The sequence below is a fragment of the Musca autumnalis genome, unplaced genomic scaffold, assembly GCF_047663935.1.
Source record: "Musca autumnalis isolate F117 unplaced genomic scaffold, ASM4766393v1 scaffold_4, whole genome shotgun sequence".
Lineage (NCBI taxonomy): Eukaryota > Metazoa > Arthropoda > Insecta > Diptera > Muscidae > Musca > Musca autumnalis.
The window spans coordinates 69,326,812-69,349,659 of record NW_027411977.1 but is presented as its reverse complement, the minus strand read 5'-3'; the positions used below and the strand labels follow the sequence as shown (position 1 = coordinate 69,349,659).

General features: G+C 35.1%; 1 protein-coding gene and 1 long non-coding RNA gene across 21 annotated transcripts in view; one reads left to right on the top strand and one right to left on the bottom strand.

Annotated features, from left to right (window-relative positions):
- The window catches only part of simj (transcriptional repressor p66-beta simjang), a 265,771-nt gene that overhangs the window by 242,613 nt on the left and 310 nt on the right, over positions 1–22,848 (bottom strand). For 3 of the 20 annotated variants that reach the window (XM_073982390.1, XM_073982387.1, XM_073982389.1), the window contains exons 2-3: positions 22,728–22,832; positions 22,007–22,586 (exon numbers count right to left, since the gene is read on the bottom strand). The gene's annotated coding sequence lies outside the window, so the exon portion shown is untranslated. Of the gene's footprint in view, positions 1–22,006; positions 22,844–22,848 lie in introns of those variants that run through there. The other 17 variants (XM_073982386.1, XM_073982388.1, XM_073982377.1 and 14 more) reach the window with 11 other exon arrangements.
- On the top strand, positions 13,446–15,813 carry LOC141401853 (uncharacterized). The gene is made up of 4 exons (XR_012412458.1): positions 13,446–13,788; positions 13,855–14,110; positions 14,172–14,295; positions 15,358–15,813. It is a non-coding gene; the product is annotated as an uncharacterized lncRNA (long non-coding RNA).

Sequence of the window (22,848 nt, the reverse complement as noted above, 5' to 3'; positions counted from 1 at the left end):
ATATATAACTGAATATTTTCCATTGTATATTTGCCATTTAAAGGTGCTAGACTTTATTATTCAGGAAAGTTGTAATAAATATAACAAGTGGGAAAAGCGTTAAGTTCGGTCGGGCCGAACTTTTTATACCCTCACCACCCACCACAAACTTCAGCCATTTCGGTGGATTAATGTGGCCACAACCTTCAAAATACCGAAAATCGGAAGTTACCGTTCTATGGGGGCTATATAATGGCGCAGACCTATACCTACAAATTACTGGGGGGGGGAGGAGTTTTATACCCCCAACGAAGACTAAATACTCGGTGTGATAATGAGGCCAATACCTTCAAAATACCGAAAATCGGGTGATATCGTCCTATGGGGGCTATATCAAAACTTGGACCTATATAAACATTTTATGGTAGAAATGTTTCTACCCCTCTGGAAACACAAAATACAAAGTTGCAACCGATTCTGTTGTCAAATGGGACTAATACATTCAAAATATATTAAAATGGCGCGTACTTTATATGCGGCGTTATATGGGGGCTATACCAAAACGTGGGCCTATATAAACCAACTTTGGTAGGAATGTTTTTTTGCCTCTGGAGACACAAAATACCAAATAACAACCAATTCGGTGGTAAAATGGGACAAATATCTTAAAAATTCTTTAAAAAGACGACGCGTCACGCGTCATTTTGTATGGGGGCTATACGAAAGCGTGGACCTACATAGCTAGCTTTCAATACAAAAAGTCCTACGTACAAATAATAGATTTTCCCAAAATTGCATCCACCTACGTCAATCGGTTCGGACGCTAGAGTGATTTCCACAGTCGGACAGACGGACGGACTGGGCTATATCGATGTAGAATTGCACGCTGATCAAGAATATATATAGTTTGTGGGGTCTACAATGATTATTTCGAGTAGTTACAAACGTAGTGAGAAACTTAATATACCCCCATCCTATGGTGGAGGGTATAAAAAGTGATGACTATGTCAAGGGCTTTGACACTTAAATTTAAGATTTTTCAAAAATTGGATTTAATCGATGTGTGCACTGAGCGGCTCAAATGGCAACAATATAGACTTTAAAATAATTACAATACCGCTAATACTTAATTTATAAACTTATCCTAAAAAACGGATTCTATATAACGAATGTTGAGAATTGAATGGTTGTTCCTTCAGAAATTGTAGTTTGGAGGTCATTGAAATGCAGCTACTACGGTTTCATCTTTATCCCTTGTTGCAGTTGACAATTTCCATTCGTATTCTTGATTTTTTTCCGCTGGTGGAAGGGTATTTGTTCAACTTTGAAGATATTTATTTATTTATTTTTTTTATTTTTTATTTCAATTCATATTTGCCTAACCTTTGGACCTTAAGCTGTATACTACATTATAATGTTTATATAACAAAATTAATATAAAATAAAGTAATAAGTAAGGAATATTTAAACTACTCAAACAAAAATAATTACTATCTGTAAAAGTAGGGGTAGTAATTATAAAAAAAAACGATATAAACTTATAACATTTCGACTAATAGAGATTTAAAGTACTCCAGGAAATGGATGGGATGTTCAACTACTCGTTTAACAAAAATATACAATGATATATTATAAACATAACTAATTGGTAAAAAAAAACTATAATTTTTGAAATTTAAATTTAGCAAGAAAACAAAGATTATGAAGAAAGGGCATTTTGTGCAAGCACACGATGAATTTTTAACTACTAAAAAAACTGCATTAACATATGAATTTGAATCAAGCCACCCAAAACGTGATGTACTTAAACAAATCAAGTAAATAACGACCGAGTGGCAACATCCATATTTTATAATGAAAGTGAAATTTTTGGACATAAGTGAACATAGGCAGAATAAAACATGGAGAAAAATAAAAACACAAGATTGCTAAAAAGATGCAATTATGTATACATATATACAAACATATACATGCATATGTTTACTCAGGCTATTGAAGGTGCCGCAGGAGATTTTCACGAAATGTACGTTGCGTTACATTAAAAAATCGTATAGAAAGTCTTAAAGAAAGTGGCAAGGAATTATATATCCTGGCCACCCTAACGTGAAAAGAATGCTCTAAAATCGGAGTTAATCTTGGAATAATTAGTTGGGGGTTTCTCAGTGATTTAGAAAAATGAAAGAAACGAACTAGGAAACAAGGATACTGCAGCTTAACAACTTTATAGAAATGGATCATATTACGTAGGCTCACAAAATTACGAAAGCTGCAGCCGAGAAAATTATGTATGTACGGTGTTACATGCTGCCGGATGCATATGCCATATACATATCTAATGACTCTATTGAACGCCAGCTGAACCCTTTTCATGTCAGAACCACAAGCACCAGAATAAACTTCTAAACAATATATTATTAATGGCATTATAAGAGCATGGGCCAGTTTTTTCCTGATAAACTGCGGAAATTTTATTTCCACATTATATAATTTTCTAAGAATAAAATTAATTTTGGAAACAACAGAATTGACATGAACTTCGAATTTAAGATGTCTATCTAACATCAGCCCAAGACATTTAATTTGATCAACGAATTCAATAGATCTGAAATCGTATATAACACTTACATCAAAATGATCACCCAAACCAAATTTCATTGCTTTCGTTTTAGAGGTGTTTATGTTTAGTTTATTTAAACACATCCAATTATATAAAATCGACATTGAAGAGTCAATAGAAGCTTGCAAAACATCATGGTAGCTCACATCACTTTTAAAAAGAAGCTGTATGTCATCAGCAAATGCAAATGGCAAGCAATTTGAAGTGGAAAGCAATGGAAAAAGATCATTGATGAAGATTATAAAGAGTAGTGGGCCAAGTACCGATCCTTGTGGTACACCACTCAAAACCGGCAAAAATTCAGAAGTACGACCATTACACGAAACATAATGATACCTATTAGTAAGGTAAGACAGGATAAGATTGCAAGCTGTTATTGAAAAATTGAAATGTGAATGTAATTTATTTACCAGTAAAGTATGATCTATCCTATCGAAAGCTTTCTCCATGTCAAGGGAAAGAAGAACACAACATCCTTGATTACTAATTATGCTTCTGATGTTGTCAGTAAGGCCAATTAGCATAGAAGTCGTACTCCGATTCCGTCTAAAACCTTGCTGAGAATCGTGAAGTAGACACAAGGATGTAATATGGTCAAGAATCTGAGATTTAACAATGTACTCAAACATTTTCGATAAAATGGGCATTATTGAGATGGGTCTATACGAGTCGGTGGATTCACTTTTACGAATGGGAATAATCTTTCCAATTTTCCACAATGCCGGAAACGTAGAGGTCATTAGCATTGTATTAACCAAATGTAATACATGCCATTCAATATGAGGCCAAACAATGTGTAAAAATGTTAATGTTAAACCGTCCGAACCCACAGCTTTAGATTTTATTAAAGAAAAAGCAAGCCTAACTTCATCGATTTCAACAGAGCGAAACATAAATGAACCATCCAAATTACCAATGAAACTCGAATCACTGCGGTTTTGAAAAGAACGAAAAGAACTGTTGAGTTAATTGACATCAACATCAATTACGTCCTTTTCATTACCAACACCATATCTCTTCAACACACCCCACAATTCCGCGCTAGTTTTTCCATCAAACAATGACACATTCACTTGGGATTTAATACTTCTTATTACTCGCTTAGATTTGTTACGGCACCTACAAAAAATTTTCCAATTTTCAGGACTAGGATTTGATTTATAATTTCTCCAAGCAAGGTTCCGAAGGGATGTGACATGCTTAATTTCTGGATTATCAAACCAATCATCCTTTCTGTAATGATTAATTTTACGTTTTCGTACTGGAAATGAAGAATTAATATTCGCTAAATTAGAGTACAAGGCATTCAGCTGTAAATCTGAATTGGCAGTTGTGTACATGCCTGAGAAATCACACCTAGATACAACTTCCTGAACGTCAACAGGAGATAAAGCCGAGTAATCAACATATTCATAGAACAAAGTCTTACATACTTTTGAAATACTCAGAGAAATAAAAATAAATGAATGGTGCGAAATGCCTGGACACTGAAACTGACTAGAAAGACGAAGGGTTTCAATAGAAGAAAGTAAAAAGTAATCGATTAGGGATGTAGACCTATGTGCAATATCATAATGAGTGGGAAGTGAATTATGAACTACAGATAAATTAATGTTACTACACACATTTCTCACATGAATCAATTTTTGAAAATTAAATAAATTATTGTTGAAGTCGCCCATTAAAACAACGTCATCATACCTTACAATTAAATCAGATAAATGATCTTCAATATTGGCAAAGTCCCCATGCGGCAAATAAACAGTGCCAACCAAAACTTTTTTCTCCCAAAACATAGCTCTGCAAAAATACACTCAAGTACACCATATGATGTGCTCTTAAAAACAATTTTGTGTTTTATCTCTTTAGAAATGTAGATGGCCACACCGCCACCTCTGCCCTCAGGTCTATCACTTCTGTGACAAATATACCCTGGTATGTCCACCACATTGTAAGACATATAAGGCTTAAGCCAAGTCTCACTAACACCAACACAATCCAAATAATTATCTTGCAAAATGTCCCTAATTTCATTGATCTTTGATGAATTTTAATTAATTTTGAAACTTTGGCAGTTAAAATGCGCAATGTTTAAGTTATTTCTATGGTTACAAAGAAGCGCTTTTAAAATAGCATTATCACTGGCAATGTTCATTTTTAGACTATAGTGCAGAAAAAGAATTTAAATGTTTTGTAAAAAAAAATAGCTAAAATATATGAATATATAAATAAATAGAAATACACTACATAAGTGCCATTGAAGTAACAGGATGCCTATGTAGATATCGATTCACTGCATTTTCACATTTCCAAACTGATTTCGTTCAACTGCAACTATACAAAGGCAATTTCTTTGACAATTAAGCAAATATCCAGCTTTTTACCACACCTGTGGGAATGCAAATAAATTTAATGAGGAATGAATAGGTAAATACATATATGGTATAGATACTGATGTTACCTTCTCCATTACCATTGACACTGTTCGGGAGAGTGGTAGCAGTATTCAATTCGTTGAATTCAGTCTTATTTTTTGTTGGATATATTGAGGCGGTGCTGACATCATCTGCCACAACACCATAACTGGAGAATTTCCCCTCATATTCTTCACTGGCTTCACTTGATAGAAGGGTTTTTTTTTTTTTATTTTATTTATTTATTTTTCAAAAACTTGCCACCAGGCGGATATGCCCATTTTATTTGGTTGCAAGCAAGCTACATTGAATATTAAACTACATATATAAACAAAAAATGAATACAAACATATATCAATTATACAGTAAATGATGTTAAAATTGAATTAAGAATATAAAACTGAACTTAATAAATTAAAAATAAAACTTAAACTAAAATCCCAATTAGGAAGTCTTCAATAAAATTACGTCCTCTCCTGAAGAAATCTTAATACAAGTTAGTAAAAACTTTTTGGAAAACTTTGAAGATTTTTTTCACATTTCAATACGGATTTTATGCAACGATTATTTGCTGCATTTATACAAATGCAATTTCTTCGAGCGTTGTGAAGGGCTACAGCTTCGCAGAAATTCACCACACCAGCAAGACAGACAATTAATATAACGAAGAATGTACGAATGTTATTCAAGTTATTACAAAATAATGCAGCCCAAAGACCAGCTAATAGCAGAGATATTTGATGCTTGGAAATGCCATTAGATTTACTACTGTAACTATTCCTTTTTGTTGGGTAAATATTTGCAACGTTGACAACATTCGGGCGACTTCCAACTGTGGTACTATAATCATTTTCAGTTGCCGTGGTGTCGTTACTGCTACTGTTTAGTGGATAAGTATTCGAAATGTCTGGTTGTTTCGCATCTAAAGCAAAAGGACGTTTTGTAGCATTAGTTGTAATGTAATAATTTTTCATTGTCGTGGTGTCATTACCTCTACTGTTTAGTGGATAAAGATTCGTAGCACCAACATTAGTTGTAATATAATTATAATAATTTTTCGTTGTCGCTTTACTGCTACTGTAACTGTTTGGTGGGTAAATATTCGTGACAATGACTTCATTTGGCAGGAGATCTTCCCCATAATCATCTGAAATGTCATTTTCTTGATCTTGTAGATATAAGTTACATAAAATTTCTGATTGTATACATCGTCCAGTCCAATATTCAAGACATAGGCAATTTTTTCGAACGTTTAGGTATGGCGTGTTCGCAACTGGGGCGATAACGCCTAATAAAACAATGATATACAAAGGTGGACGAATATCCATATTGGCTTTGAAGAAATTTGTGACTAAATTAAAAATATGCACTTAATTTGCTCCTATTCTATCGAAAACGACAGATGGCTGGTTTCGGCTGAAAACAAGATAACACAATAAATTAACAAGAATCTATAGGTATATGTTTGCGTAAACATGAAATATCCACCAAAGAATCAAAATTTAAAAACGGCATGATACATATTTTCATAAAATGTTCAACTCTTCACTATTGTTATCCTTTATTCGGAAGGGTTATAAAATGTGAATCGCACTCGATGTTGCTGGAAAAATGCTCTAATTTTATCTCTACTCCTGCAAGAATTCTATTGGACAATGAACTCTATTGGGAAACTGTTGTCCTGCCCATCTTAACCTACATTGGAATTGTCTCGTAAAACAAAGTGTGATGAATAGTTGTGCCCTGCGTTATATGTCCGACATTAGTTCGCTTTGAAAGAGATAACCATCTAGTGCTAGAGGATTTCAATCACGACTTCAAAGAACTGTCAATTGAGGAGCCTCCAAGGCGAAATTTATGCCGGGCAACAACAGGAGACAAGCACATCTACACTGCACCACGGTTAACTAACTCTCATAAAATTCAAAAAAAAAAAAAAAAAAAAATGAGGCAGTCGTCAGTGAGCATAACACCATACCATAACACTGGACGTCTTCATCACAATTCAGGTAGTCATCGAAATTGATTATCTCAGAAATACACCAGTAGTGGGATTCTGTAACCCATTTTTGCTGTTACCGACAAAAATCGGTAAAATTAAATCGCAAAATTATGACTAAAAACATAAAGAAAAGTTGGCATTACTGTTTGTGTCGGTAGAGGCTAGCGACTACTTTTTATTCATCGTTAACTTAACGAAAAATTTCGTTAATTATCGAAATTATAAGCATTTTAATTTTACCGACAATTATCGATAACAGCAATAATGAGTTACAGAATCCCACTACAGGGCGGGTAATAAACCGATAAAAGTATTATGAAATAACCGAATTGTAGCTAACCGGGACAGTTTGAACTCATTTTTATGAAAAAAAAAAACAGTAGGGAAAGGATCAAAGTCGGGGGGGCCGACTATATGATACCCTACACTACTGTGAATAGGTAAAATATATATGGGAGCTAAATCCATATGTGAACAGATTACGATATAATTTGGCACATATATTTCTAGACCAAACACCGTCACACATTCCAAATTTCATCAAAATTAGACATACATAGCGTCTTTGGTGCATCAAATACCTTAAATCGACCAAAAATATATATGGGAGCTATATCCAAATCCGAACCGATTTCGATAAAATTTGGCACACTTATTTCTAGACCAAATTCCGTCACACATTCCATATTTCATTGAGATTGGACATATATAAGGTCTTTTCTGCGCCAAATATCAAAAATCGGCCAAAAATATATATGAGAGCTATAACCAAATCTGAACCGATTTTGATATAATTTGGCACATTTATCTATAGACCTAATTACATCGCACATTCCAAATTTCATCAAAATTGGACAGATACAGCGTGTTTGGTGCATCAAATGCCTCAAATTGGCCGAAAATATATATGGGAGCTATATCCAAATCTGAACCGATTTTCACCAAAAGCAATAGCGTTCTTCATTAGGCTAAAAAAATGATCTTCGCCAACTTTCAAACAATTCGAACAATAAATGCGACCTGTACGTTGCGAACGGACGGACGGACATGCATAAATCGACTCGGAATGTGATTCTATGCATATCCCTAGAAGCAACTATGGGTCTATCTCTTTTCCTTAGGCATGTTACATACAAATTCACTAACACATAATACCCTTAATAAAAAACTTTGGGGATTTAGGTTGTGAGGCAATTAAACGGGAAAAGCAGTTAAGCAGAGAGGTAGATAGCCGGGGTGCAGTGTAATTAGTCCATTGAGACCACCATTAGAAAATAAGGCATAAATTAATTATTCTACCAGATATGGAAGTCCATACTTCCCGAGATATGGGTCTCTGAAGTTCCGAAAATGTCCTTGATTACTTGAAAAAAATCTACAATTTAAAAGAAAATGTTGTTCCCGTGATCTGCACCTGTCCATAGGAGAAAATCGTAAATTCCGACCGAAGGCCTGCTGTTTCGAGATACATTGTATTGTATATAATAGTGTATTCCGTAAGCTTAACAACGGTACCAATATTATCATTATCCGTTAAAAAACAAGTAAAAAAGTATCAGTCGGATTTGTCGACAGAGATATACCCTCAGCCTGTGCAAATTGAAACACTTTTTTTTACAAAAAACGTATGTATTTAGGGGGTTTCAAAATTTTGGTCTGGTATGTACCGACAAAAATGTTGATTAGGATTAAAGTTCAAAAATGTTGGTGAAAAGGTACTTAACGGAATGGACCGACATAGACCATGGGGTGCCATAGGGGGTTTTTACACCCTTCGGGCTGTTTTCTCAAGAAGTATGGACTTGCACCTGAAACAACTTTTACCATCGTAATTGAGGCAGCGAATGTAAGTTGATTCAACAAAAAACAAAGTGATTCAATATTTTTTGTGGGAGGAACGGGATGGAGTGGACAAATACAGTGCATATTCGAACCTGATCTATAGGTATCTGGTAGATATTATGAGAATATGTAAAGTATGGACCAAATCGGTCACTCCCATCAAGAGTTATCGTGCCCACAATTTTTCCGAATATTTTTGAACTTTTGTGGGGTAGGTACCTGAAGGAGTGGAACGATATGGCTTATCTACGAACTTAAACTAAGTTTGAAACAAAATTACGAAGGCCAAATTTTGGCCGGAACCGGCATTTCCGTTCGAGAATTATCTTGTTTTTCAACTTTCGGGTTTGTTTTTCAACTTTCAGGCTATTTTTTCAGGAAGTATGGACTTGCCCCTGAGGAAACTTGTACCTTCGTATAGGGGACAGTGAATACAAGATGTTACAACAAAAACCAAGGCGATTCGAGAGCAGGTCCTAAACTGAACTTTTCCGAAATTTTGTGTGGGAGGTACTCGAAGGAGTTTACCGATTGAGTCCATATTGGAACCTCATCTAAGTCTGGTAGAAATTTCATAATGTGCAAAGTATGGACCAAATCCGTTACTCCCTTCAAGAGTTATCGTACGCACAAATTTTCCGAACATTTTCGAACTTCTGTGGGGGAGGTACCGGAAGGAGTGGACCGATATAATCCATCTTTGAACTTGAACTAAGTTTGGACAAAATATTACGAAATCCAAATTTTGGACCGAATCGTCAGATCCGTTCGAGAGTTATCTTGCGCTCCAACCACTACACACGGTGTCATAGGGTTTTTTGTAACTTTCAGGCTATTTTCTCTGGAAGTATGGACTTGCTCCTAATGAAACTTACAGCGTCGTATAGAGGACAGCGAATACAACTTGCGTAAACAAAAATCAAAGCGATTCGAGACCAGGTCCTAAACTGAACTTTTCCGAAATTTTGTGTGGGAGGTACCCGAAGGAGTGGACCGATTGAGTCCATATTGGAACCTAATCAAAGTTTGGTATAAATTACACGATGTGCAAAGTATGGACCAATTCGGTTATTCCCTACAAGAGTTATCGTGCGCACAAGTTTTGCGACAATTTTTGAACATTTGTGGGGGAGGTACATGAAATAGTGGACCTATATGGCCCATCTTCGAACTTAAATCGAATCTGGACAAAATATTTCGATACCCAAAATTTGAACCGAATCGATTGATCCGTTCGAGAGTTATCGTGCGCACCAGCCAGACCGGCAGACAGACAGACGGACGGACATTGCTAGATCTACTCAAAATTGTCTGAAACGGACATCGTACAAACATACTTGGGGTCTAAAACCATTATTTCGATGAGGCACATTTTTGCTCGTTTACCTCTTTAGCCTAAAGGCTGAGGGTATAATGACGCAGTTATAAACAAGGCAATTTCCGGAACATCAATGGCCCATATCTCAGGAAGTATGGATTCCCCCCCGAAGAACTTTATATTTTTGTAATTAGGACGAGAAGATCTACCTGTGGTAAACATTTCACGTTTTTCCGCCTGCTAGTAGAATATTCAATTTGTTCCATGGCATGCCATGATTTGTTCCGAGCATTGAGTCCACTATTAGAAAATAAACAATTTAATTACAGGTTCATTATATAAATTTTGAAATATCAACCGTGTATGAAAAGCCTTCATGTTTTTTTTTTTTTTTTTTTTTTTGTGTTCCATCCATTAAAAGACAAGCTCACAAACAATACAAACGGGTATTCTAGTCAGGAGTGATGAGATTTTATTTGTCCCCTATCTAAGAAACAGCTGATATTATGAAAGGATGACGAAATAAAACAAAATTACACGATCCAAACGCATCCGTAACCGAAGAACACCGTTTGAATTAGGATGGAGGCTCGTGCTGTTCGTGTGTGTAGATTGGTTGTGATGAGAAATCGAGGCGCGGATACATTCAAAAATAGGTAGATCGGAGAATATTCAGAAACGAATCATTATTAATGTAAGATAAAATTTATAAAATGATCTATTTTTTTAATGTAATAAAAATAAAAATTTGACACACGACAACAAAATAAAATTGTCTTTAGTAGGGTCGTTAACGACAAATAGCAAGACAGTGTCTGTAAAGCTGTCGTCAACGAAATAACGGGTTTTTTGTCGTCGAAGTCGCCGTCGACGACAGCTTCGCTTACCTTGTCGCCCAAGTTGTCGTGCATGAATACTGGGACACTTGTGTGAAAAATTCGTCAACGATCCCAAAGGGCAGTCTGCAAGGAGTCGTGAACGAATTGGAAATGTCGTGTACGATTCATCAATGTTGTCTTACACTTTCTATTGGGTGATAACAATTTAATGTAGATATCGTATGTATTTGTATTCCTTTCTAGTATTATTTGCCAATGGTTCAAATGGTATCGACACTGAGAAGAGAGAAATAAACAAATGCTTCTTCTTCCCCTGGTTGTGTCTGAGAGAAATAAACAAATGCTTCTTCTTCCCCTGGTTGTGTCTGAGAGAAATAAACAAATGCTTCTTCTTCCCCTGGTTGTGTCTGAGAGAAATAAACAAATGCTTCTTCTTCCCCTGGTTGTGTCTGAGAGAAATAAACAAATGCTTCTTCTTCCCCTGGTTGTGTCTGAGAGAAATAAACAAATGCTTCTTCTTCCCCTGGTTGATTATCAGATGGCACAATTACCAAGGTCGATGCATCAGCCAACAACTACAACAAAAACCAGTTCAGGGGGCTGGATTCTTGTTCTATGAAAATTTGGAATGAAAAATATTTCCTTTATATTTTTTTCATTTGACAGTTTTCTCCTTTATAAAAGTTTTCATTTCACATTTTCATACAAACAGAATTGAGCCCCAGTACTGTGAAATGTCAAAAATGTTTTCCAAAAATAAAGCAATTCACACAATTTTTGCAACAAAATTTTGTTAGGCATGTATTAATAAAAGCATTATTACGAAAATCCATCAAAAATGCACATTTTTTTCTTTTAAATTTTCGTTTTTTAATTTTGTGTGTTTCAATTACAACAATTTTTTTTGACAACTTGCAGTACATCTGCTGGGCTGATGCTGGTACCTGTATGATTGTGCCATGGCCTTGGTGTAGGGCAAGAGTTTTTTGTTGTTTTTGTTTCGCGATGCAAATGGGATAATTGTATATGCGTATTTATCGAACAGCACGAGCCTCCAATACAAATATCTTGTTCCATGTGTTCTGCCCATCTTTGTTATATTTTTTTTGGTAGGTATTTTCCCGACTTGACAGTTGTTCAAATGCATTGCTCAACGTGCGAACACCAGAAATACATACATACATACATATGTATATTTACAATTTCAAAATGAAAAATTTGAAAAACAAAATACTTTCAGTCAATGGAGGTGGTATTTAAAAAAAAATGTTATCTTTATATATGCTTGAAAAATCTTAGCGCATACTAAGGTAAATTTTTCACAATGCCGGCAAAAAACAACTTCACTTGTTTTTGGATGGAATATTTCATGTTTAAAACAAAAATCACACAAGAGGTTTTTCTCCTTAATGCTAAGTTTACATTTACGAAATCCACTCGATTTCAACTGTCAATTCCATAGCTCAAACGTCAAATGAAATCTCATCTGGATTTCATTTGAAGTTTAACCTATGGATTTGACAGTTGAAATCGAGTGGATTTCGTAAATGTAAACAAAGCATAATTCTGATAAGATGTTGTACCTTTTTTTTTATTTCACACTTCAATATATTTTGGCAACAACGAACCACTTAACTCTTGAAAAGATCTTAAAGGACTGTATTGTGTTTGATGCTTCACTTTGAGTGTGCGTGTGTGTGTGTGTGTGTTCTTCTTTTGTCTTCTACATCGATCACGAATCATTCACAGTGGATGAATAACAGTGTTGCCATTTGGGAATGTTTTATTCTCTGCACTGCAAGATGAGTAAGTAAGTAAAGTAAGTAATAGCTGTGTTCCAGAACTAAAAAGTTTTTACAATTTTTACGACTTTTACACATTTTACTCCAAAAATCGTTCCCGTACCCAAAAAAGTTGTAAAATGTTCACTTCTCTTTAAACAAAAATGGCGCTGAATGACGCTCTCTTTAAAAACTTTTTACACGACAAATTTGGGCGAGTAAAAAAATAGTAAGTCTGTGTTTAGACACACAAATTTCTCGGGAAAGTAAATTGAGTTTTTTGGGAGAGAGCAGATAGGAAAGAGCTCCTCAATACTCTTTCCTACCCCCTATTACCTAAAAACTGAATTTACTTTCCCGAGAAATTTGTGTGTCTAAACACGGAGTAACATGGTTGCCGGCGTCTGATTGGCTGATACGCCGACTTTGACATTTGTTCCAGTTTTTTTGACGTATTTTCCATTTTTCCGTTCCCGAACTATTTCAAAAAACTTGTGTGCGACAACAAATTTTTTGCAGTCCTCTCTTTTACGAGTTTTACTATCAAAAAGTACGGGAACGAAGCTAATGTTTTATTTGAGTCTTCTTCTTTTCTATAATAATGATTACACAGCGAATGGTTATCATGGTATACTTAGAACTATTATCGTCTTGTTCTAACTTAACGTGTACTTATATGAATACGCTACTTTGCGTGTATGTAAAAGAGTATGTTAAGATAATAACAAATTATGAGATATTGAAATAGGCTTGCTCACGGCCTCAACTGTTGCGAACAGGGCGAGAATGTCTGTACATAATAAATAACGAAATAAAAACAAACATAAAAACTAAATAACAAAGAGGGTTCTGTAAACGTTTTGACTAACAGAGATCATGTCAGAAATAAACATCGTATTTCTAAAGGTAAATTAGTAAATATCACAGTAAGGAATACAATTGCAATTAAATCGAACGCTCAGGTACATTGAGAGAACTTTTTTTTAAATAGTATTGGTAAGTATGTATAATAATACTTGCATTATTGATGTATAAATATTTACATATATTTTATGGTTTTAGCCTAGCCCCTGTGGCTGCCAGGTGTTGTTTTGCTGTAAAATGGTGGTAGTGTATAATCGTTTGAATCGATGTCAGGTGGTTCGTTTAAGATGCCGACTGGAGATAGGTAGCGTGAACCTGCCCAAGATATATGTTTCTCCAAATTGTAGATATCGCACATTAGCGAGTTTTCATGAGTTTCGAGTTTTTCCACGAACCTCTTCTGGTGGTTTTGAACATACTTACAGAAAGGTACAACGCGGGCTGTGTCGTATATGTAAGTGTTGCTATATTTCTTCTCCTGGTTAATGTAATGCTTATTAACACATTTCCTCAAGATCTTTCTTTCTAGAATTTCCAACTCTTTGGCCACTATTGGAGAAATAGAGAACCAGATCGGAAATCCGTACACTAAGATGGACCTGATTGCAACTTTGTAGAGGAGCAGCTTCGTGTTTTGCGGTAGGTATTTGCTGTTCAACATATATGAAAACTTTGCTAATATACCCTTTGTCTTTTGCATTACTGAACGTGCATGAGAGTTGAACTTCATCATGTTTGTGAACTGAATACCCAAGTATTTTATGGACGTTTTGAAAGGAATCTCAACTCCGTCTAGAGACAACTGCAGCAATTTACTCTCTGGGACCACGTACCTGGGGCATTTCCCAGAGGCATTCCGTATGCACATTGCCACTGACTTTCCGGCATTGATTTTTATACCCCATTTTTGGTAATATTCATGAATAATGTTGAGATGTGTTTGTGCACTTTGCAATGCATTTATTGGCGACATGTTGTGGGCATATATTAAGCAGTCATCAGCATATAATATTGCTTGAGAATCCTGACTGATGTGAGGGAAATCGTATAGGAAAATATTGAAAAGATATGGCGCCAATATACTTCCTTGTGGTACGCCACTTTGTACCATGCCCGTTGGGGATAATGTTTTGTTAATGTCAACCAAAAACGTTCGTGATTCGAAGAAACTGTTCATCAATTTGACCAGATATGGATCTATACCAATTTGGATTAATTTATAGAGGACTCCAACATGACAGACCGAGTCAAAAGCTTTTTGGATATCTAATGATATCGCTACAGTGGAGACTTGGTTCCTCAGGTTCGATGTTATATCACTGTGGAATTTCAGCAAAGCATGTTGGGTGGAGTGGCCAGGTTTGAATCCGAATTGGTAGTTCGTAATTGGGCTTATGCTCAGTTCATTCTCCATCTTTTCCTTTAGAATAGACTCAAATAGTTTCCCGATATTAGACAGAAGCGATATTGGTCGAAAATTTTCCAAACTGTTGTCACCATTTAATTTCTTCTTTATGGGAATAATTTTCGCCAATTTCCACAGAGATGGGAAGTAGCCATTATTAATGCAATTATTGAAAAGACATGCCAGAAGACTTATAGTAGAATCTGGGAACTTTTTTATGAGAAAATTAGAAATATCATCAGGGCCGCTTGATTTTTTCCGATTGACATTCGTTATAATGTTTTTTATCTTTTCAGGAGCAGTGAAATGGAACGTGTCTGTATTATTCAATGATCGGAAGTGATCATTAAAGGAGTAAATGTGAGATGAAGTAACATTGATACAAGATGCTACTCTAGTGTTAAGGTCTTCAACTGGATTCGCTGGTACAGTTTCAGTAAAAATTGAGGAATAAAATTGATGAAAATTATTAGCAATCTCTGCAAGATGAGATGCACGCTCAATTAAATTGACTGCACAACTGTGTAGCACACTTTTTCGGTATCTGGATAAATACTAGCTCTGTTCCTTTACACGCAAGAATCTTCAAGTTTTACCACTTTTTACTCGAAAAGCGTTCCTTAACTTCAGACACCACACAATTCATATGGGAATAGTTTACAACTTTTACTACTTTTGCCGGTTTTACCATTTTCAAAAGTAAAGGAACAGACCAACTGTTTTAGAAATTAATTGTGCATTGTTTGTGATTTTTTAATGCTTCGGAGCGACGAAAAACCAGTCTCGTTTAGGGGAACCACTCGGATTATGCTGAATTTGGAGCAGGTTGAATGTTTGGACTGGATTGGGATCGGTCTGAAAATTTTACAAGTAGAACTTGCTGAGCTGCTTACACCAATATATAATGGCAAGGCAGTCCGTACGTCCCGATATATAGGCTCCGAAGGTTAAAAAAATCCGTTGTTTTGGACTTTAGTTTAAATCGATTTTTTTCATATATAGCCGTCCATCGGCCGTGGATTTAAAACTTTGACATAAATAGAATACTCTACCAGCTGGCGGAAAAAGCTGAAATGTTTACCACAGGTAGATCTTTACGTCCTGATTACAAAAATGTAAAGTTTGTTGGGGGGAAGTCCATACTTCCCGAGATATGGGCCCCTGAAGTTCCGAAAATTCCCTTGTTAATGTAAGAAAACAATTTAAATTAAAAAAAAGTTTGTTTTCGTTCCCTAAATTGGCTCCTGTCCATAGTAGAAAGTCTTAAATCCCCGGCTAAAAGTCGGCTACTTTGAAAAAACTTACAATTTTAAAAAAAATTTCAGATTTTTTCCGTCAGCTGGTAGAGTATTCAATTTGTTACAAAACTTTCTGCTATGTACAGGAACAAGTCTCGGCTAATGCGAACAAAATGTTTAAATCGAAAATTTTTTATGATCGATCGGAATCCAGTCCCAACATTCAACATATGCCCTGAATTTTTTACCATAGGTAGTCCTTGGGAAATTCCTAGGGGAAGTCCAAAATTCCCGAGATATGGGTCTCGATTTCTTTGCTTTTATCACCATTATTACTTAATCTATGCAATATGTGTGATTTGTAATGTCGTTAGGAATATGAAAAGAAAATTGATTTTTCTAATAAAGATTTATAAAATTATTAGGAACAAATTTAATACTCTCCTAGCTACCGGAAAAATCTGATTACAAAAATAAAAAGTTAAAATTTTCAACAAAATTTTATTTAAAATTATCGATCTCAAGGAACTTAATATTTTTATAATAGGGACGAAAAGATCTACGTGTGGAGGTGGGAGAATAATCAATTTATCCCAAATTTTAAAAATTACAAAAAAACAGTGATTTTTACCTATTTAGGACTTTCTCCTATGGACAGGTGCAAAAGGGGTTCTCTTATGGACAGGAGCAAAAATCGGCTACGCGAATAAAAATACTCTCCATAAGCTTAAGAAAATACCCATATTGTCCAAATTCAACTAGTAAAATATCGAGACCCATATCTCGGGAAGTATGGACTTCCGCGGGAAAGTTATAAATCGTTGTGATCAGGGTCCAAAGGAATATCTATGGCAAAAATTACAGCCCGATCCGAGAGGTGGCTATAAACAAGTAAACGGTGTTTATGTAAGATATTTCCGAAATATCAAGAGCCATATCTCGGGAAAGTAATGGACTTCCCCGGGAATGTTATAAGTCGTTATGATCAGGGTCCCAAAGAACTATCTATGAACAAGGTAATGGTGTTAAAATTAAGACATTTCCGAAATATCACGACCCATCTCTCGAAAAGTGTGGACCTCCCCCAGAAATTTATATGTCGTTGTATCGTTGTAATCGGTAAAATAATATGCTTATAAGTTTGGTAGTTAACGATATTTTTCGGTAATTTAGCGACGAAAAAAAAGTAGTCGTAAAGTTCTACCGATAGCAGAGTGTTGTCAACTTTTGAAATTTCCATTCATAATTTTGCGTTTTAATTTAACGATTTTTGTCGGTAACTTAAAAAATGAGTTTGAGAACGGACCCGGTTATCCGGTTACTTGACCCGAAAGACCGGGTTGGACCCGGTATCGTTGGAAAGCTTATGGAAATACCTATCCAACAAGTAGTCATACGATATTTCTGGTAGAGCTGGCAAACAATCGATGGCACTATCGATAATATCGATACTTTATTTTGAATGTCACTATCGATTGATAGTTTTTTCAATCGATATTATCGGACAAAACTGAATTGGCTAAATTTCCAATGTATTTTTGGGTATTTATCATTCCGCCATGGTATTTATTTAGAATTCATGGAGTATCCATGATGCATGGTACAAATACACAGGTAGCCGCATCGGCAATTGTTGGCAACATAAGATGTCAAAATTTGACATCAATTCAATGCAATTGACACATTATGTTACCATCAGCTGGCATGATAATGCTACCTGTATTATTGTACCATGCCATGATGTAAGCCAAAAATTTAGTTTTCAATTGTTTTCTAATAGTACGTTTACATATAACCGGAGTGAATAAACCCACTGGGTTTAAAATTTTCATAAAGAAGGTTAACCCGGTGAAAACCTATGATATAAACATGCTATAAGACAACATCAGAATGCATATCAGTAGCTTTGTTCCAGAACAAAAAAGTTTTTACAATTTTTACGACTTTAACACATTTTACCCGAAAACCCGTTCCCGTACACAAAAAAGTTGTAAAATGTTCTCTTTAAACAAAAAGTAAAAAATAGTAACATGGATGCCGGCGTCTGATTGACTGGTACGCCGACTTTGACATTTGTTCCAGCTTTTTTGACGATTTTTCATTTTTGCGTTCCCGAACTTTTTGAAAAAAATTTGTGTGACAACAATTTTTCTGTCCTTCCCTCTTTTACAAGTTTTACTATTAAAAATTACGGGAACAAAGCTAGTGTATTTTTATATCCAGATTTTTTTAAGGTAGTAGAGCAGACGAAGAATGGGTAATTTTTTACTACGATAAAATTTTTATTTTTATTATTTTTTTTTTTTTTAATTCGTAAAAATAGTAGAAACTAATCGATTCTTGAATTTCTGGAACAGACATACTTTTAGAAAGTGCAAATGTGTCTAAACAGCTAAAAATAGCCTATAGCATGCGGAACCTTTATGTGGGGACTATAACCAAAATCGGAACTTTAAAGTTGACTTTTGCGGTTTTAATGGGTTTTCTTCACCAGTAGTGGGATTCCCTAACGCATTTTTTTTTTTTTTTTGCTTACCGACAAAAATCGGACAAAATAAAATGCTTGCAATTTCGATAATTAACGAAATTTGTCGGTAAGTTAGCAATCAAAATAAATTTGTCGCTAAGTCCTACCGATAGCAACTGTGTTGCCAACTTTTATTCATACTTTTCATTCATTATTTTGCGTTTTAATTTGACCGGTTTTTGTCGGTAATCAAAAAATGCGTTAGAGAATCCCACTACAGGAACCAATACTGGAAATTTAAGATCTACAAATATTTTTGTCTCTTCTTTCCACTGTGTGTTGAAACGAAAGGGCGATAGTATCGATCCTATCGATATTTTGAAATGGAAATATCGAAACTATCAAATGTTGCGGATATCGAAGGTAATTTCTGGACCTAGAGAAGGTAATACAACATACAACACCATTTTGGAAAGTTTAAAGTGAGAGCTATAATCTGGCATACATTAATCGAGCACCCACAATGGGCCCCTTTTTGTCTTTTTGAGGGTTTTATGGAAAAACCCGGTTCCAAAAATCGGTTTTTGGGTTATATCACCTGAAAATAAGCATGGTATGACCACTTGTGGATAGATATTTCCATAAGCTTTCCAATGTAGCAATCGGTTGAGTTGAGGAATAGCCCGGGTTTTTTACCCGTATTTTCGGGTCAAATAACCAGGTCGGTCCCCCAAGAAAATTATACATCCCCGTGATCAGCGCAACAATATACAAAACTAGAGTTGAGCCAAGAATCACACTAATGATGCTCCTTTTGGAAATGATTTAATATATAGCCACTACGTTCTTTAAGGGCACATCCCAGGATTGACTTGAAATTTTTTAATAATTTTGTATTATTTAAAATATAGCCACTACGTTCTTTAAGGACACATCCCCGGATTGACTTGAAATTTTTATCAGTGTTTTTTGACGGGTAAACCCACTTCATGAGGATTTATTTGACGTTTGCGTTATGTAATTGACTTTGAAACCCAAACCCACTGGGTTAGTTAATCCGGTTAATAATTGAAACGAAAAAACGATCCGAAATATAGTTCAATGGAGCTGCCAGATTTTTTATATTTCATACTATGCCATATGGCATAGATTTTTCCCAACGGAAATGTTTCACTTTGTTTGACTCCCAGATCTTCTATTGTAAAAAACCCCTAGATCTTCTATAAGAAGACTTGGAACAACTCTAGTTTAGTAAAAACTTTCCGATTTTTTTGAAATTTTTTCCAGAGGTAGATATTGTTGCGCTGATCACGGAAATGTATAATTTTCTTGGGGGACCGACCCGGTTACCCAGTTATTGGACCCGAAAGTCCGGGTACAAAACCCGGGTTGGACCCGGCTCTACTGAACCGATTGCTACAAAATGGGTATCATTGGAAATACTTATGGAAATACCTATGCAACAAGCGGTCATATGATGGTGTTATTTTCAGGTGGTCAGGTGATATAATCCAAAAACTGATTTTTGGACCCGGATTTTTCCATAAAACCCTCAAAAAGTCGAAAATGGGTCCATTATGGGAGCCCGCTTAATGTGTGTCAGATTATAGCTCGTACTTTAACCTTTCCAAAATGGTGCTGTATGTTGTAATACCTTCTCTGGATCCAGAGATTTCGGTTCAGTAGAGCCGGGTCCAACCCGGGTTTTGTACCCGGACTTTCGAGTCCAATAACCGGGTAACCGGGTCCGTCCCCCAAGAAAATTATACATTTCCGTGATCAGCGCAACAATATCTACCTCTGGTAAAAATTTCAAAAAAAATCGGAGAGTTTTTACTAAACTAGAGTTAAGCCGAAGACCTCCAGATCTTGTATAAGTAGACCTCCAGGTCTTCTATACGAAGACTTCCAGGTCTTCTATAACCCTTTCGGTGATGCTATGCCATATGGCATAACCAGTTTTTGAAGCCCGTTTTAAGGCAAAATACTTAGTCGGAGGTCACACTAGCGCTGTTTCAACATGGCGACTTCGATTTTATAGGCGAGGGGTATGAGGAAGTGAAACCTTTGTACATGGTTTTCTGTGTGCATGATGATGCCTCTTCCCATTTTTCGTAACAAAAACTCGCTAGTGTGACCATTGACTTATGGGCACTCTTTTTTTAATAATTTTGTATTTTTCCCTGAAGTTTTATCTAAAAATAATTCGACAAAAATTTTTGATTGGTGGACCCTATACATTGTTATGTCTCAAAGAGCAAGCGCTCCTCGTTCGATTTAAAATTTGCATGAAAATACCATCTTATAATTTTATGGAACAAATTTCCTTTACCGACCCTTCGCAAAAAAAATACAAAAATGTCCTTTAAATCGCAAGTTTTCTTAAGAAGCCGGCCTTGGGCCGGAGATTTAAGACTTTCTCCTATGGACAGGAGCGAATTTCGGCTACGCGAACAAACTTTTTTTTTAAACCGTAAATTTTTTCCCAAGTAAACAAGGAATTTTTCGGAACTTCGGAGGCCAATATCTCGGTAAGTAGGCATTTCCCCAACAAAAGTAATACATTGTTGGAATCGGCATGAAAAGCACTATCTGTGGAAATTTTTTCATAATTTTCTGCGTTGGGTCGGTAAAGGAAAGATATGCCAATTTTATATATTTTATTAACAAAAATATTTTTTTTAACTTTCTGTATTTAATTTAGTAGATAATCATTGCCTTAAATGTAACCGGCGTATTGTATTAATTTTTCGCAGACAATAAATTACACTTGATTTCTATAAAAACATATTGGTGGCAACTCGGTGATCGTGGTGCTTCTTCTTTTTCTTGCTCTCCTTTTGTGATGGCATTTTTTATTTGTTTTCACACTGCACTAATTACAAGTTTACAAGTTACTGTTTTTAATTCATTTTCAATCAAATCAAAGAAACTATTTTCAACCGATAAAATTCACTTATTTAATGCAAAAAAAAAAAAAATATTGCAAAAAAGAATGTGAACAAGTAATCACTTGACGAAAACAAAACAACACATAAATAAAGTAATCGTTTCCCGACGGTAGCCGGTAAATGGACACATTAAAAAAGTAAGTAGTTTGTAAACACTAAAAATCACAGACAATTTTTCATTGTTGCTTTTTTATTTATGTTTTAACACGTTTTTTAACAACTAATACAAATCATTTGTGTTTATTATTATCATTATTATTATTAGTAATTCCTATTATTAGTAACTTACCTGATTTTAAATGTATTATGGATGGTCTACTTGGCTTTACTTGTTTTTGTCAAATTAGATTTGTTACACCTGTTATTGTTGTTGGTGTTTCTGTTTGAAGCTAAAATATGATGACGTTTACACCTAATAAAACTTGTATTTATGTAAATATTTATTTGTAGTTGTTGTAGTATTATTTATTAGTAAAACAACAATAACATCTCTTATCAAAGGACGTCATGCATTGTAATTATTTATTTATATTTTGTTGTGGGAATTTCATTCTCACACTACATCAATTTCAATTGGAATTTTCTTATTGCTTTTTTACTCTATTTTTCACTTCTTGTATTTTTTTATTTCACATTCGCGCACACACACTCAAAGACATTCAAATTCTTCTTTACAACACAGATCTGTATACATACACACGCGTTTCACAAAAAATTCACAATTTTGCTTTGTTAATATTTTTGCTTTTTTGCACCTTCTTCTCTTTTCTTTTCCTTACGAGAACTTTGCAAAATTATACTAAATTTTATTTTTCTCCTATTTTATTTTTGTGGGGGCAAACAAGCCGAGGGTACGGCAAAGGGACGCACTGCATAAGAAAAAAAGTGATTGCTTTTACATTTTTATTCGCTTAACATAACTTCGTTAAATCTTCGGTTCTGATTATTTTTTGTGGAGGTGTATTATAAAAAAAAACCAAACAAAGAATTGAGTAGAAAATTAATATTACTATTGAATTCACTCTTTCACTTTGATATACGATGTCAAACAACGCGAAGCGGACGGCGAACGACGGCGTCACAACGAACAATTTGATCCAACGAATTCAACTCAACTGAAACTCAACAAGA